The sequence below is a fragment of the Triticum dicoccoides genome, chromosome 1A, assembly GCF_002162155.2.
Source record: "Triticum dicoccoides isolate Atlit2015 ecotype Zavitan chromosome 1A, WEW_v2.0, whole genome shotgun sequence".
NCBI classification, from domain to species: Eukaryota; Viridiplantae; Streptophyta; class Magnoliopsida; order Poales; family Poaceae; genus Triticum; species Triticum dicoccoides.
This window is the reverse complement of record NC_041380.1, coordinates 118,868,517-118,887,164: the sequence shown is the minus strand read 5'-3', so window position 1 is coordinate 118,887,164 and position 18,648 is coordinate 118,868,517.

The following is an 18,648-nucleotide window of genomic DNA, read 5'->3' as shown; positions in this document are numbered from 1 at the left end:
TCTCCATGGCGCAACCCTGCCTCTCTCCCTCCTCCTCTCCCGCGGTGCTTGGCGAAGCCCTGCAGGATTGCCACGCTCCTCCACCACCACCACGCCGTCGTGCTGCTGCTGGATGGAGTCTTCCCCAACCTCTCCTTCTCCCCTTGCTGGAACAAGGCGTAGGAGACGTCACCGGGCTGTACGTGTGTTGAACACGGAGGTGCCGCCCGTTCGGCACTAGGATCATCGGTGATTTGGATCACGACGAGTACGACTCCATCAACCTTGTTCACTTGAACGCTTCCGCTTAGCGATCTACAAGGGTATGTAGATGCACTCTCCCTCCCCTCGTTGCTAGATTACTCCATAGATTGATCTTGGTGATGCGTAGAAAATTTTGAATTTCTGCTACGTGCCCCATCAGTGGCATCATGAGCTAGGTCTATGCGTAGTTTCTATGTACGAGTAGAACACAAAGCAGTTGTGGGCGTTGATTTTGTCAATTTGCTTGCCGTTACTAGTCTTATCTTGATTCGGCGGCATCGTGGGATGAAGCGGCTTGGACCGACCTTACACGTACTCTTACGTGAGACTGGTTCCACCGACTGACATGCACTAGTTGCATAAGGTGGCTAGCGGGTGTCTGTCTCTCCCACTTTAGTCGGATCAGATTCGATGAAAAGGGTCCTTATGAAAGGTAAATAGAAATTGGCATATCACGTTGTGGTTTTGGTGTAGGTAAGAAACGTTCTTGCTAGAAACCTATAGCAGCCACGTAAAAACTTGCAACAACAATTAGAGGACGTCTAACTTGTTTTTGCAGCATATGCCTTGTGATGTGATATGGCCAAAAGGATGTGATGAATGATATATGTGATGTATGAGATTGATCATGTTCTTGTAATAGGAATCACGACTTGCATGTCGATGAGTATGACAACCGGCAGGAGCCATAGGAGTTGTCTTAATTTATTTATGACCTGCGTGTCAACATAAACGTCATGTAATTACTTTACTTTATTGCCAAAGCGTTAGCCATAGTAGTAGAAGTAATAGATGACGAGACAACTTCAAGAAGACACGATGGTGGAGATCATGATGATGGAGATCATGGTGTCATGCCGGTGACAACGATGATCATGGAGCCCCGAAGATGGAGATCAAAAGGAGCAAAATGATATTGTCCATATCATGTCACTATTTGAGTGCATGTGATGTCTATCATGTTTTACATCTTATTTGCTTGGAACGACGGTAGCTTAAATAAGATGATCCCTCACTAAAATTTCAAGAAAAGTGTTCCCCCTAACTGTGCACCGTTGCGAAGGTTTGTTGTTTCAAAGCACCACGTGATGATCGGGTGTGATAGATTCTAACGTTCGAATACAATGGGTGTAAGCCAGATTTACACACGCAATACACTTAGGTTGATTTGACGAGCCTAGCATGTACAGACATGGCCTCGGAACACGGAAGACCGAAAGGTCGAGCATGAGTCGTATAGAAGATACGATCAACATGAAGATGTTCACCGATGTTGACTAGTCCATCTCACGTGATGATCTGACACGGCCTAGTTGACTCGGGTCATGTTTCACTTAGATGACTAGAGGGATGTCTATCTGAGTGGGAGTTCATTAGATGAACTCAATTATCATGAACATAGTCTAAATTGTCTTTGCAAATATGTTGTAGATAAATAGCTCACGTTGTAGCTCCCTGTTTCAATACGTTCCTAGAGAAAGATTAAGTTGAAAGATATTGTAAGCAATGATGCGGACTAGGTCCGTAGTCCGAGGAGTGTCCTCACTGCTACACAGAAGGCTTACGTCTTTGATGCACCGCTCGATGTGCAAACCCCTACAACATCGTCTGTGGATGTTGTGAACACCTGACAGACACATCCTGATGACTACATGATAGTTTAGTGCACCATACTTTACAGCTTAGAATCAGGATTCCAATGACGTTTTGAACGCCATAGAACATAGGAGATGTTCCAAGAGCTGAAATTGGGATTTCAGGCTCATGCCCGTGTTGAGAGGTGTGAGACCTCTGACAAGTTCTTTTGCCATCAAGATGGAGGAGAATAGCTCAGCTAGTGAGCATGTGCTCAGAATGTCTGGGTGCTACAATCACTTAAATCAAGTGGGAGTTAAACTTCCAGATAAGATAGTGATTGATAGAGTTCTCTAGACACTATAACTAAGCTACTAGATCTTCGTGATGAACTATGACATGCAAGGGATGGAGTTGATCCCGGAGCTGTTCGCGGTGCTTAAGGCCGCAAAAGGTAGAAATCAAGAAGGAGCATCAAGGGTTGATGGTTTAACAAGACCACTGGTTTCAAGAAGGGCAAGGGCTAGAAGGGAAACTTCATGGATGGCAAGCCAGTTGCCGCTCCAATGAAGGAACCCAAGGTTGAACCCAAACCCGAGACTAAGTGCTTCTATTGTAAGGGGAACGGTCACTGGTAGCGGAATTACCCCAAATGTATGGTAGATAAGAAGGCTGGCAACTTCAACAAAGTATATACGTGTTATTAATGTGTACCTCACTAGTACTCCTAGTAGCACCTGGGTATTGGATACCGGTTCAGTTGCTATTATTGGTGACTTGAAGTAAAAGGTACGGACTAAATGGAGACTAGCTAAGGGCGAGGTGACGATGTGTGTTGGAAGTGTTTCCAAAGTTGATGAGATCACCATCGCACGCTCCATCTGCCTTCGGGATTAGTATTGAACCTAGATAAATGTTATCAGGTGTCTACGTTGAGCATGAATATGATTAGATCATGTTCATTGCAATACGGTCATTCATTTAAGTTAGAGAATAATGGTTATTCTGTTTACATGAATGATACCTTTCATGGTCATGCACCCTATGTGAATGGTTCAGTGAATCTCGGTCGTAGTAATACACATGTTCACGCCAAAAGATGTAGAGTTAATAATAGTACCACTTTCTTGTGGCACTGCCACTTAGGTCATATTGGCGTAAGATGCATGAAGAAACTCCATGTCGATGGATGTTTGGAGTCACTTGATTTTGAATCACTTGACACATGCGAGCCATGCCTCATGGGCAGGATGACTAAGACCCCGTTTTCAGGAACAATGAAACGGGCAAGTGACTTGTTGGAAATCATGCATGCTGATACGTGTGATCCAATGAGAATTGAAGCATGCGGTGGATATCGCTATTTTCTCATCTTCACTGACGATTTGGGTAGATATAGGTATATCTACTTAATGAAGCACAAGTCTGAAACGTTTGAAAAGTTCAAGCGATTTCAGAGTGAAGTTAAGAATCATCATAACAATAAGATCATGTTCCTACGATCTGGTCAAAAGGGGATTTTCTGAGTTATGAGTTTGGCAATCACTTAAGACATTGTGGAATTGTTTCATAGTTGAAGCCACCTGGAACACCACAAGGTAATGGTGTGTCCAGATGTCGTAATCGAACACTATGAGATATGGTGCGATCTATGATGTCTCTTATCAATCTACCGTTTTCATTTTGAGGTTATGCATTAGAGACAGCTGCATTCACTTTAGATAGGACACCATCTAAGTCCGTTGGGACGACGTCGAATGAACATTGATTTGGTAAGAAACCAAAGTTGTCGTTTCTTAATGTTTGGGGTTGCGATGCTTAAGGCTTCAGCCGGAGAAGCTCGAACCCAAAGCGGATGAACACATCTTCATAGAATACCCAAAGGTGAAAGTAGGGTATACCTTCTATCTCAGATCCGAGGGCAAATTTTTTGTCGCTAAGAACGGGTCCTTTCTCGAGAAGAAGTTTCTATTAAAAGAATTGAGTGGGAGGAAGATAGAACTTGATGAGGTTGTCAAACCTTTATTTCAACCAGAGAATGATGCAACACAGAAAGATGTTTTCTGTGGCACCAACATCTGTTGAATAGGAAGTTAACGATAGTGATCATGAAGCTTCGGATCAAGTTACTATCGAACCTCGTAGGTCGACAAGGATATGTACTAATCCTAAGTGGTACGGTAATCCTGTCTTAGATATCATGTTGTTAGAGAACAATGAACCTACGAGCTATGGAGAAGCGATGGTGGGCCCGTATTTCGACAAATGGTTAGAAGCCATGAAATCCGAGATAGGATCCATATATCAGAACAAAGTATGGACTTTGGTGGACTTATCCGATGATCGGCAAGCCATTGAGATAAATGGATCTTTTAAGAAGAAGACGGACGTGGGCGGGAATGTTACCGTCTATGAAGCTCGACTTGTGGGAAAGAGTCTTTTCACAAGTTCAAGGAGTTGACTATGATGAGAATTTCTCACCCGTAGCGATGCTTAAGTCCGTCGGAATCATGTTAGCATTAGCTGTATTTTTCGATTATGAAATCTTACAGATGGATGTTAAAACAAGTTTTCTTACCAGTTTTCGTAAGAAAAGTTGTATGTGATACAATAAAAGGTTTTGACGATCCTAAGGATGCTAAAAGGTATGCTGGCTCCAGCAATCCTTCTATGGACTAGAGCAAGCATCTCGGAATCAGAATATATGTTTTGATGGAGTGATCAAAGCTTTTAGGTTTATACAATGTTTGCTAGAAACTTGTATTTACAAGAAAGTGAGTGGGAGCACTACAACATTTCTGATAAGTATATGTGGATGACATATTGCTGATTCGAAATAATGTAGAATTTCTGGAAAGCATAAATGGTTGTTTGAAGAGTATTTTTCAAAGGAAGACCTGGATAAAGCTGCTTACATACTGGGCATCAAGATCTATAGAGATAGATCAAGACGCCTGATGATACTTTCAAAGAACACACACCTTGACATGTTTTTGAAGGAGTTCAAAATAGATCAGTCAAAGAAGGGGTTCTTACCTTAGTTGTAAGGTGTGAAGTTGAGTAAGACTCAAAGCTTGACCACGGCAGAAGAAAGAGGAAGGACGAAGGTCGTCCCCTATGCTCTTGTCATAGGCTCTATACAGTATGCCATGCTGAGTACCGCACCTGATGTGTGCCTTTCCGCATGTCTAGCAAGAAGGTACAAAGGTGATCTAGGACTGGACCACCAGATAGCGGTCAAAATTATCCTTACAGAAATAAGGAAATGTTTCTTGGTTATGGAGGTGATAAAGAGTTCGACATAAAGAGTTATGTCGATGCAAGCTTAACACCTATCCCGATAGCACTGAGTAGAGATACCGGATACGTATAATGGAGCAATAATTTGGAATAGCTCCAAGTGGAACGTGGTAGCAGCATCTACGATTTAAAGTTTTGCGAAGTACATAGGGATCTAAATATGGCAAGACCCGTTGACTACAACCTCTCTCACAAGCATAACATGATCAAACCCAGAACTCTTTGAGTGTTTATCACATAGTGATGTGAACTAGATCATTGAGTCTAGTAAACTCTTGGATGTTGGTCACTTGGCGATGTGACCTGTGAGTGTTAATCACATGGCGATGTGAACTAGATTATTGACTCTAGTGCAAGTGGGAGACTCTTGGAAATATGCCCTAGAGGCAATAATAAATTAGTTATTATTATTATATTTCATTGTTCATGATAATCGTTTATTATCCATGCTAGAATTGTATTGATAGGAAACTCAGATACATGTGTGGATACATAGACAACACCATGTCCCTAGTAAGCCTCTAGTTGGCTAGCTCGTTGATCAATAGATGGTTACGGTTTCCTGACCATGGACATTGGATGTCGTTGATAATGGGATCACATCATTATGAGAATGATGTGATGGACAAGACCCAATCCTGAGCCTAGCACAAAGATCGTGTAGTTCGTATACTAAAGCTTTTCTAATGTCAAGTATCATTTCCTTAGACCATGAGATTGTGGAACTCCCGGATACCGTAGGAGTGCTTTGGGTGTGCCGAACGTCACAACATAACTGCCTGGCTATAAAGGTGCACTACGGGTATCTCCGAAGGTGTCTGTTGGGTTGGCACGAATCGAGACTGGGATTTGTCACTCCGTGTGACGGAGAGGTATCTCTGGGCCCACTCGGTAGGACATCATCATAATATGCACAATGTGACCAAGGGGTTGATCACGGGATGATGTGTTACAAAATGAGTAAAGAGGCTTGCCGGTAACGAGTTTGAACAAGGTATCGGGATACCGACGATCGAATCTCGGGCAAGTACAATACCGCTAGACAAAGGGAATTTCATACGGTATTGATCGAATCCTCGACATCGTGGTTCATCCGATGATATCATCGTGGAACATGTGGGAGCCAACATGGGTATCCAGATCCCGCTATTGGTTATTGGCCGGAGAGGTGTCTCGGTCATGTCTACATGGTTCCCGAACCCGTAGGGTCTACACACTTAAGGTTCGATGACGCTAGGGTTATAAAGGAAGTTTGTATGTGGTTACCGAATGTTGTTCGGAGTCCCGGATGAGATCCCGGATGTTACGAGGAGTTCCGGAATGGTCCGGAGGTAAAGAATTATATATGGGAAGTCCTGTTTTGGTCGCCGGAAAAGTTTCGGGTTTTATCGGTAATGTACCGGGACCACCGGGAGGGTCCCGGTGGTCCACCAAGTGGGGCCACCAGCCCCGGAGGGCTGCATGGGCCAAGTGTGGGAGGGGACCAGCCCCAGGTGGGCTGGTGCGCCCCCCCACAAGGGCCCAAGGCGCCTAGGGTTTGGGGAGGGGGCGCCTCCACCTAACTTGGGGGGCAAGTTTCCCCTCTCCCCCCTTGGCCGCCACCCTAGATGGGTTTGGGGCTGCCGCACCCCTTGGGGTGGAAACCCTAAAGGGGGCGCACCCCCCTCCCTCTCCCCTATATATACTTGAGGACTTTGGGGCTGCCAGTAGATGAGTTTTGACCTCTCCATGGCGCAGCCCTGCCTCTCTCCCTCCTCCTCTCCCGCGGTGCTTGGCGAAGCCCTGTAGGATTGCCAAGCTCCTCCACCACCACCACGCCGTCGTGCTGCTGCTGGATGGAGTCTTCCCCAACCTCTCCTTCTCCCCTTGCTGGAACAAGGCGTAGGAGACGTCACCGGGCTGTACGTGTGTTGAACACGGAGGTGCCGTCCGTTCGGCACTAGGATCATCGGTGATTTGGATCACGACGAGTACGACTCCATCAACCCCGTTCACTTGAACGCTTCCGCTTAGCGATCTACAAGGGCATGTAGATGCACTCTCCCTCCCCTCGTTGCTAGATTACTCCATAGATTGATCTTGGTGATGCGTAGAAAATTTTGAATTTCTGCTACGTTCCTCATCAGTGGCATCATGAGCTAGGTCTATGCGTAGTTTCTATGCACGAGTAGAACACAAAGCAGTTGTGGGCGTTGATTTTGTCAATTTTCTTGCCGTTACTAGTCTTATCTTGATTCGGCGGCATCGTGGGATGAAGTGGCTCGGACCGACCTTACACGTACTCTTACGTGAGACTGGTTCCACCGACTGACATGCACTAGTTGCATAAGGTGGCTAGCGGGTGTCTGTCTCTCCCACTTTAGTCGGATCGGATTCGATGAAAAGGGTCCTTATGAAGGGTAAATAGAAATTGGCATATCACGTTGTGGTTTTGGTGTAGGTAAGAAACGTTCTTGCTAGAAACCTATAGCAGCCATGTAAAAACTTGCAACAACAATTAGAGGACGTCTAACTTCTTTTTGCAGCATATGCCTTGTGATGTGATATGGCCAAAAGGATGTGATGAATGATATATGTGAAGTATGAGATTGATCATGTTCTTGTAATAGGAATCACAACTTGCATGTCGATGAGTATGACAACCGGCAGGAGCCATAGGAGTTGTCTTAATTTATTTATGACCTGCGTGTCAACATAAACGTCATGTAATTACTTTACTTTATTGCTAAAGCGTTAGCCATAGTAGTAGAAGTAATAGATGACGAGACAACTTCAAGAAGACACGATGATGGAGATCATGATGATGGAGATCATGGTGTCATGCCGGTGACAACGATGATCATGGAGCCCCGAAGATGGAGATCAAAAGGAGCAAAATGATATTGGCCATATCATGTCACTATTTGATTGCATGTGATGTCTATCATGTTTTACATCTTATTTGCTTGGAACAACGGTAGCTTAAATAAGATGATCCCTCACTAAAATTTCAAGAAAAGTGTTCCCCCTAACTGTGCACCATTGCGAAGGTTCGCTGTTTCAAAGCACCACGTGATGATCGGGTGTGATAGATTCTAACGTTCGAATACAACGGGTGTAAGCCAGATTTACACACGCAATACACTTAGGTTGAGTCGACGAGCCTAGCATGTACAGACATGGCCTCGGAACACGGAAGACCGAAAGGTCGAGCATGAGTCGTATAGAAGATACGATCAACATGAATATGTTCACCGATGTTGACTAGTCCGTCTCACGTGATGATCGGACACGGCCTAGTTGACTCGGATCATGTTTCACTTAGATGACTAGAGGGATGTCTATCTGAGTGGGAGTTCATTAGATGAACTCAATTATCATGAACATAGTCTAAATTGTCTTTGCAAATATGTTGTAGATAAATAGCTCACGTTGTAGCTCCCTGTTTCAATATGTTCCTAGAGAAAGATTAAGTTGAAAGATATTGTAAGCAATGATGCGGACTAGGTCCGTAGTCCGAGGAGTGTCCTCACTGCTACACAGAAGGCTTACGTCTTTGATGCACCGCTCGATGTGCAAACCCCTACAACATCGGCTGTGGATGTTGAGAACACCTGACAGACACATCCTGATGACTACATAATAGTTTAGTGCACCATACTTTACAGCTTAGAATCAGGATTCCAATGACGTTTTGAACGCCATAGAACATAGGAGATGTTCCAAGAGCTGAAATTGGGATTTCAGGCTCATGCCCGTGTTGAGAGGTGTGAGACCTCTGACAAGTTCTTTTGCCAACAAGATGGAGGAGAATAGCTCAGCTAGTGAGCATGTGCTCAGAATGTCTGGGTGCTACAATCACTTAAATCAAGTGGGAGTTAAACTTCCAGATAAGATAGTGATTGATAGATTTCTCTAGACACTATCACTAAGCTACTAGATCTTCGTGATGAACTATGACATGCAAGGGATGGAGTTGATCCTGGAGCTGTTCGCGGTGCTTAAGACCGCAAAAGGTAGAAATCAAGAAGGAGCATCAAGGGTTGATGGTTTAACAAGACCACTGGTTTCAAGAAGGGCAAGGGCTAGAAGGGAGACTTCATGGATGGCAAACCAGTTGCCGCTCCAATGAAGGAACCCAAGGTTGAACCCAAACCCGAGACTAAGTGCTTCTATTGTAAGGGGAACGGTCACTGGTAGCGGAATTACCCCAAATGTATGGTAGATAAGAAGGCTGGCAACTTCAACAAAGTATATACGTGTTATTAATGTGTACCTCACTAGTACTCCTAGTAGCACCTGGGTATTGGATACCGGTTCAGTTGCTATTATTGGTGACTTGAAGCAAAAGCTACGGACTAAACGGAGACTAGCTAAGGGCGAGGTGACGATGTGTGTTGGAAGTGTTTCCAAAGTTGATGAGATCACCATCGCACGCTCCATCTGCCTTCGGGATTAGTATTGAACCTAGATAAATGTTATCAGGTGTCTACGTTGAGCATGAATATGATTAGATCATGTTCATTGCAATACGGTCATTCATTTAAGTTAGAGAATAATGGTTATTCTGTTTACATGAATGATACCTTTCATGGTCATGCACCCTATGTGAATGGTTCAGTGAATCTCGGTCATAGTAATACACATGTTCACGCCAAAAGATGTAGAGTTAATAATAGTACCACTTTCTTGTGGCACTGCCACTTAGGTCATATTGGCGTAAGATGCATGAAGAAACTCCATGTCGATGGATGTTTGGAGTCACTTGATTTTGAATCACTTGACACATGTGAGCCATGCCTCATGGGCAGGATGACTAAGACCCCGTTTTCAGGAACAATGAAACGGGCAAGTGACTTGTTGGAAATCATGCATGCTGATACGTGTGATCCAATGAGAATTGAAGCGTGCGGTGGATATCGCTATTTTCTCATCTTCACTGACGATTTGGGTAGATATAGGTATATCTACTTAATGAAGCACAAGTCTGAAACGTTTGAAAAGTTCAAGCGATTTCAGAGTGAAGTTAAGAATCATCATAACAATAAGATCATGTTCCTACGATCTGATCAAAAGGGGATTTTCTGAGTTATGAGTTTGGCAATCACTTAAGACATTGTGGAATTGTTTCATAGTTGAAGCCACCTGGAACACCACAAGGTAATGGTGTGTCCAGATGTCGTAATCGAACACTATGAGATATGGTGCGATCTATGATGTCTCTTATCAATCTACCGTTTTCATTTTGAGGTTATGCGTTAGAGACAGCTGCATTCACTTTAGATAGGACACCATCTAAGTCCGTTGGGACGACGTCGAATGAACATTGGTTTGGTAAGAAACCAAAGTTGTCGTTTCTTAATGTTTGGGGCTGCGATGCTTAAGGCTTCAGCCGGAGAAGCTCGAACCCAAAGCGGACAAACACATCTTCATAGAATACCCAAATATGAAAGTAGGGTATACCTTCTATCTCAGATCCGAGGGCAAATTGTTTGTCGCTAAGAACGGGTCCTTTCTCGAGAAGAAGTTTCTATTGAAAGAATTGAGTGGGAGGAAGATAGAACTTGATGAGGTTGTCGAACCTTTATTTCAACCAGAGAATGATGCAACACAGAAAGATGTTTTCTATGGCACCTACGTCTGTTGAATAGGAAGTTAATGATAGTGATCATGAAGCTTCGGATCAAGTTACTATCGAACCTCGTAGGTCGACAAGGATATGTACTACTCCTAAGTGGTACGGTAATCCTGTCTTAGATATCATGTTGTTAGAGAACAATGAACCTACGAGCTATGGAGAAGCGATGGTGGGCCCGTATTCCGACAAATGGTTAGAAGCCATGAAATCCGAGATAGGATCCATATATCAGAACAAAGTATGGACTTTGGTGGACTTTCCCTATGATCGGCAAGCCATTGAGATAAATGGATCTTTTAAGAAGAAGACGGACGTGGGCGGGAATGTTACCGTCTATGAAGCTCGACTTGTGGGGAAGAGTCTTTTCACAAGTTCAAGGAGTTGACTACGATGAGAATTTCTCACTCGTAGCGATGCTTAAGTCCGTCGGAATCATGTTAGCATTAGCTGTATTTTTTGATTATGAAATCTTACAGATGGATGTTAAAACAAGTTTTCTTACCAGTTTTCGTAAGAAAAGTTGTATGTGATACAATAAAAGGTTTTGATGATCCTAAGGATGCCAAAAGGTATGCTGGCTCCAGCAATCCTTCTATGGACTAGAGCAAGCATCTCGGAATCGGAATATATGTTTTGATGGAGTGATCAAAGCTTTTAGGTTTATACAATGTTTGCTAGAAACTTGTATTTACAAGAAAGTGAGTTGGAGCACTACAACATTTCTGATAAGTATATGTGGATGACATATTGCTGATTCGAAATAATGTAGAATTTCTAGAAAGCATAAATGGTTGTTTGAAGAGTATTTGTCAAAGGAATACCTGGATAAAGCTGCTTACATACTGGGCATCAAGATCTATAGAGATAGATCAAGACGCCTGATGATACTTTGAAAGAACGCACACCTTGACATGATTTTGAAGGAGTTCAAAATAGATCAGTCAAAGAAGGGGTTCTTACCTGAGTTGTAAGGTGTGAAGTTGAGTAAGACTCAAAGCTTGACCACGGCAGAAGAAAGAGGAAGGACGAAGGTCGTCCCCTATGCTCTTGTCATTGGCTCTATACGGTATGCCATGCTGAGTACCGCACCTGATGTGTGCCTTTCCACATGTCTGGCAAGAAGGTACAAAGGTGATCTAGGACTGGACCACCAGATAGCGGTCAAAATTATCCTTACAGAAATAAGGAAATGTTTCTTGGTTATGGAGGTGATAAAGAGTTCGACGTAAAGAGTTATGTCGATGCAAGCTTAACACCTATCCGGATAGCACTGAGTAGATATACCGGATACGTATAATGGAGCAATAATTTGGAATAGCTCCAAGTGGAACGTGGTAGCAGCATCTATGATATAAAGTTTTGCGAAATACATAGGGATCTAAATATGGCAAGACCCGTTGACTACAACCTCTCTCACAAGCATAACATGATCAAACCCAGAACTCTTTGAGTGTTTATCACATAGTGATGTGAACTAGATCATTGAGTCTAGTAAACTCTTGGATGTTGGTCACTTGGCGATGTGACCTGTGAGTGTTAATCACATGGCGATGTGAACTAGATTATTGACTCTAGTGCAAGTGGGAGACTCTTGGAAATATGCCCTAGAGGCAATAATAAATTAGTTATTATTATTATATTTCATTGTTCATGATAATCGTTTATTATCCATGCTAGAATTGTATTGATAGGAAACTCAGATACATGTGTGGATACATAGACAACACCATGTCCCTAGTAAGCCTCTAGTTGACTAACTCGTTGATCAATAGATGGTTACGGTTTCCTGACCATGGACATTGGATGTCGTTGATAACGGGATCACATCATTATGAGAATGATGTGATGGACAAGACCCAATCCTAAGCCTAGCACAAAGATCGTGTAGTTCGTATGCTAAAGCTTTTCTAATGTCAAGTATCATTTCCTTAGACCATGAGATTGTGCAACTCCCGGATACCGTAGGAGTGCTTTGGGTGTGCCAAACGTCACAACGTAACTGGGTGGCTATAAAGGTGCACTACGGGTATCTCCGAAGGTGTCTGTTGGGTTGGCACGAATCGAGACTGGGATTTGTCACTCCGTGTGACGGAGAGGTATCTCTGGGCCCACTCGATAGGACATCATCATAATGTGCACAATGTGACCAAGGGGTTGATCATGGTATGATGTCTTACGGAGCGAGTAAAGAGACTTGCCGGTAACGATATTGAACAAGGTATCGGGATACCGACGATCGAATCTCGGGCAAGTACAATACCGCTAGACAAAGGGAATTGCATACGGGATTGATCGAATCCTCGACATCATGGTTCATCCGATGAGATCATCGTGGAACATGTGGGAGCCAACATGGGTATCCAGATCCCGCTGTTGGTTATTGGCCGGAGAGGAGTCGCGGTCATGTCTGCATGGTTCCCGAACCCGTAGGGTCTACACACTTAAGGTTCGATGACGCTAGGGTTATAAAGGAAGTTTGTATGTGGTTACCGAATGTTGTTCGGAGTCCCGGATGAGATCCCGGATGTTACAAGGAGTTCCGAAATGGTCCGGAGGTAAAGAATTATATATGGGAAGTCCTGTTTTGGTCGCCGGAAAAGTTTCGGGTTTTATCGGTAATGTACCGGGACCACCGGGAGGGTCCCGGTGGTCCACCAAGTGGGGCCACCAGCCCCGGAGGGCTGCATGTGCCAAGTGTGGGAGGGGACCAGCCCCAGGTGGGCTGGTGCGCCCCCCACAAGGGCCCAAGGCGCCTAGGGTTTGGGGAGGGGGCGCCTCCACCTAACTTGGGGGGCAAGTTTCCCCTCTCCCCCCTTGGCCGCCACCCTAGATGGGTTTGGGGCTGCCGCACCCCTTGGGGTGGAAACCCTAAAGGGGGCGCACCCCCCTCCCTCTCCCCTGTATATACTTGAGGACTTTGGGGCCGCCAGTAGATGAGTTTTGACCTCTCCATGGCGCAGCCCTGCCTCTCTCCCTCCTCCTCTCCCGCGGTGCTTGGCAAAGCCCTGCAGGATTGCCACGCTCCTCCACCACCACCACGCCATCGTGCTGCTGCTGGATGGAGTCTTCCCCAACCTCTCCTTCTCCCCTTGCTGGAACAAGGCGTAGGAGACATCACCGGGCTGTACGTGTGTTGAACACGGAGGTGCCGTCCGTTCGGCACTAGGATCATCGGTGATTTGGATCACGACGAGTACGACTCCATCAACCCCGTTCACTTGAATGCTTCCGCTTAGCGATCTACAAGGGTATGTAGATGCACTCTCCCTCCCCTCGTTGCTAGATTACTCCATAGATTGATCTTGGTGATGCGTAGAAAATTTTGAATTTCTGCTACGTTCCCCATCAGTTGCATCATGAGCTAGGTCTATGCGTAGTTTCTATGCACGAGTAGAACACAAAGCAGTTGTGGGCGTTGATTTTGTCAATTTGCTTGCCGTTACTAGTCTTATCTTGATTCGGCGGCATCGTGGGATGAAGCGGCTCGGACCGACCTTACACGTACTCTTACGTGAGACTGGTTCCACCGACTGACATGCACTAGTTGCATAAGGTGGCTAGCGGGTGTCTGTCTCTCCCACTTTAGTCGGATCGGATTCGATGAAAAGGGTCCTTATGAAGGGTAAATAGAAATTGGCATATCACGTTGTGGTTTTGGTGTAGGTAAGAAACGTTCTTGCTAGAAACCTATAGCAGCCACGTAAAAACTTGCAACAACAATTAGAGGACGTCTAACTTGTTTTTGCAGCATATGCCTTGTGATGTGATATGGCCAAAAGGATGTGATGAATGATATATGTGATGTATGAGATTGATCATGTTCTTGTAATAGGAATCACGACTTGCATGTCGATGAGTATGACAACCGGCAGGAGCCATAGGAGTTGTATTAATTTATTTATGACCTGCGTGTCAACATAAACGTCATGTAATTACTTTACTTTATTGCTAAAGTGTTAGCCATAGTAGTAGAAGTAATAGATGACGAGACAACTTCAAGAAGACACGATGATGGAGATCATGATGATGGAGATCATGGTGTCATGCCGGTGACAACGATGATCATGGAGCCCCGAAGATGGAGATCAAAAGGAGAAAAATGATATTGGCCATATCATGTCACTATTTGATTACGTGTGATGTCTATCATGTTTTACATCTTATTTGCTTGGAACGACGGTAGCTTAAATAAGATGATCCCTCACTAAAATTTCAAGAAAAGTGTTCCCCCTAATTGTGCACCATTGCGAAGGTTCGCTGTTTCAAAGCACCACGTGATGATCGGGTGTGATAGATTCTAACGTTCGAATACAACGGGTGTAAGCCAGATTTACACACGTAATACACTTAGGTTCGCTCGACGAGCCTAGCATGTACAGACATGGCCTCGGAACACGGAAGACCGAAAGGTCGAGCATGAGTCGTATAGAAGATACGATCAACATGAAGATGTTCACCGATGTTGACTAGTTCGTCTCACGTGATGATCGGACACGGCCTAGTTGACTCAGATCATGTTTCACTTAGATGACTAGAGGGATGTCTATCTGAGTGGGAGTTCATTAGATGAACTCAATTATCATGAACATAGTCTAAATTGTCTTTGCAAATATGTTGTAGATAAATAGCTCATGTTGTAGCTCCCTGTTTCAATACGTTCCTAGAGAAAGATTAAGTTGAAAGATATTGTAAGCAATGATGTGGACTAGGTCCGTAGTCCGAGCAGTGTCCTCACTGCTACACAGAAGGCTTACGTCTTTGATGCACCGCTCGATGTGCAAACCCCTACAACATCGTCTGTGGATGTTGTGAACACCTGACAGACACATCCTGATGACTACATAATAGTTTAGTGCACCATACTTTACAGCTTAGAATCAGGATTCCAATGACGTTTTGAACGCCATAGAACATAGGAGATGTCCCAAGAGCTGAAATTGGGATTTCAGGCTCATGCCCGTGTTGAGAGGTGTGAGACCACTGACAAGTTCTTTTGCCAACAAGATGGAGGAGAATAGCTCAGCTAGTGAGCATGTGCTCAGAATGTCTGGGTGCTACAACCACTTAAATCAAGTGGGAGTTAAACTTCCAGATAAGATAGTGATTGATAGAGTTGTCTAGACACTATCACTAAGCTACTAGATCTTCGTGATGAACTATGACATGCAAGGGATGGAGTTGATCCCGGAGCTGTTCGCGGTGCTTAAGACCGCAAAAGGTAGAAATCAAGAAGGAGCATCAAGGGTTGATGGTTTAACAAGACCACTGGTTTCAAGAAGGGCAAGGGCTAGAAGGGAAACTTCATGGATGGCAAACCAGTTGCCGCTCCAATGAAGGAACCCAAGGTTGAACCCAAACCCGAGACTAAGTGCTTCTATTGTAAGGGGAACGGTCACTGGTAGCGGAATTACCCCAAATGTATGGTAGATAAGAAGGTTGGAAACTTTAACAAAGTATATACGTGTTATTAATGTGTACCTCACTAGTACTCCTAGTAGCACCAGGGTATTGGATACCGGTTCAGTTGCTATTATTGGTGACTTGAAGCAAAAGCTACGGACTAAACGGAGACTAGCTAAGGGCGAGGTGACGATGTGTGTTGGAAGTGTTTCCAAAGTTGATCAGATCACCATCGCACGCTCCATCTGCCTTCGGGATTAGTATTGAACCTAGATAAATGTTATCAGGTGTCTACGTTGAGCATGAATATGATTAGATCATGTTCATTGCAATATGGTCATTCATTCAAGTTAGAGAATAATGGTTATTCTGTTTACATGAATGATAGCTTTCATGGTCATGCACCCTATGTGAATGGTTCAGTGAATCTCGGTCGTAGTAATACACATGTTCACGCCAAAAGATGTAGAGTTAATAATAGTACCACTTTCTTGTGGCACTGCCACTTAGGTCATATTGGCGTAAGATGCATGAAGAAACTCCATGTCGATGGATGTTTGGAGTCACTTGATTTTGAATCACTTGACACATGCGAGCCATGCCTCATGGGCAGGATGACTAAGACCCCGTTTTCAGGAACAATGAAACAGGCAAGTGACTTGTTGGAAATCATGCATGCTGATACGTGTGATCCAATGAGAATTGAAGCGTGCGGTGGATATCGCTATTTTCTCATCTTCACTGACGATTTGGGTAGATATAGGTATATCTACTTAATGAAGCACAAGTCTGAAACGTTTGAAAAGTTCAAGCGATTTCAGAGTGAAGTTAAGAATCATCATAACAATAAGATCATGTTCCTACGATCTGATCAAAAGGGGATTTTCTGAGTTATGAGTTTGGCAATCACTTAAGACATTGTGGAATTGTTTCATAGTTGAAACCACCTGGAACACCACAAGGTAATGGTGTGTCCAGATGTCGTAATCGAACACTATGAGATATGGTGCGATCTATGATGTCTCTTATCAATCTACCGTTTTCATTTTGAGGTTATGCGTTAGAGACAGCTGCATTCACTTTAGATAGGACACCATCTAAGTCCGTTGGGACGACGTCGAATGAACATTGGTTTGGTAAGAAACCAAAGTTGTCGTTTCTTAATGTTTGGGGCTGCGATGCTTAAGGCTTCAGCCGGAGAAGCTCGAACCCAAAGCGGACAAACACATCTTCATAGAATACCCAAAGGTGAAAGTAGGGTATACCTTCTATCTCAGATCCAAGGGCAAATTGTTTGTCGCTAAGAACGGGTCCTTTCTTGAGAAGAAGTTTCTCTTGAAAGAATTGAGTGGGAGGAAGATAGAACTTGATGAGGTTGTCGAACCTTTATTTCAACCAGAGAATGATGCAACACAGCAAGATGTTTTCTGTGGCACCTACGTCTGTTGAATAGGAAGTTAATGATAGTGATCATGAAGCTTCGGATCAAGTTACTATCGAACCTCGTAGGTCGACAAGGATATGTACTACTCCAAAGTGGTACAGTAATCATGTCTTAGATATCATGTTGTTAGAGAACAATGAACCTACGAGCTATGGAGAAGCGACGGTGGGCCCGTATTCCGACAAATGGTTACAAGCCATGAAATCCGAGATAGGATCCATATATCAGAACAAAGTATGGACTTTGGTGGACTTTCCCGATGATCGGCAAGCCATTGAGATAAATGGATCTTTTAAGAAGAAGACGGACGTGGGCGGGAATGTTACCGTCTATGAAGCTCGACTTGTGGGAAAGAGTCTTTTCACAAGTTCAAGGAGTTGACTACGATGAGAATTTCTCACCCGTAGCGATGCTTAAGTCCGTCGGAATCATGTTAGCATTAGCTGTATTTTTTGATTATGAAATCTTACAGATGGATGTTAAAACAAGTTTTCTTACCAGTTTTCGTAAGAAAAGTTGTATGTGATACAATAAAAGGTTTTGACGATCCTAAGGATGCTAAAAGGTATGCTGGCTCCAGCAATCCTTCTATGGACTAGAGCAAGCATCTCGGAATCGGAATATATGTTTTGATGGAGTGATCAAAGCTTTTAGGTTTATACAATGTTTGCTAGAAACTTGTATTTACAAGAAAGTGAGTGGGAGCACTACAACATTTCTGATAAGTATATGTGGATGACATATTGCTGATTCGGAATAATGTAGAATTTCTGGAAAGCATAAATGGTTGTTTGAAGAGTATTTGTCAAAGGAAGACCTGGATAAAGCTGCTTACATACTGGGCATCAAGATCTATAGAGATAGATCAAGACGCCTGATGATACTTTGAAAGAACGCACACCTTGACATGATTTTGAAGGAGTTCAAAATAGATCAGTCAAAGAAGGGGTTCTTACCTGAGTTGTAAGGTGTGAAGTTGAGTAAGACTCAAAGCTTGACCACAGCAGAAGAAAGAGGAAGGACGAAGGTCGTCCCCTATGCTCTTGTCATAGGCTCTATACGGTATGCC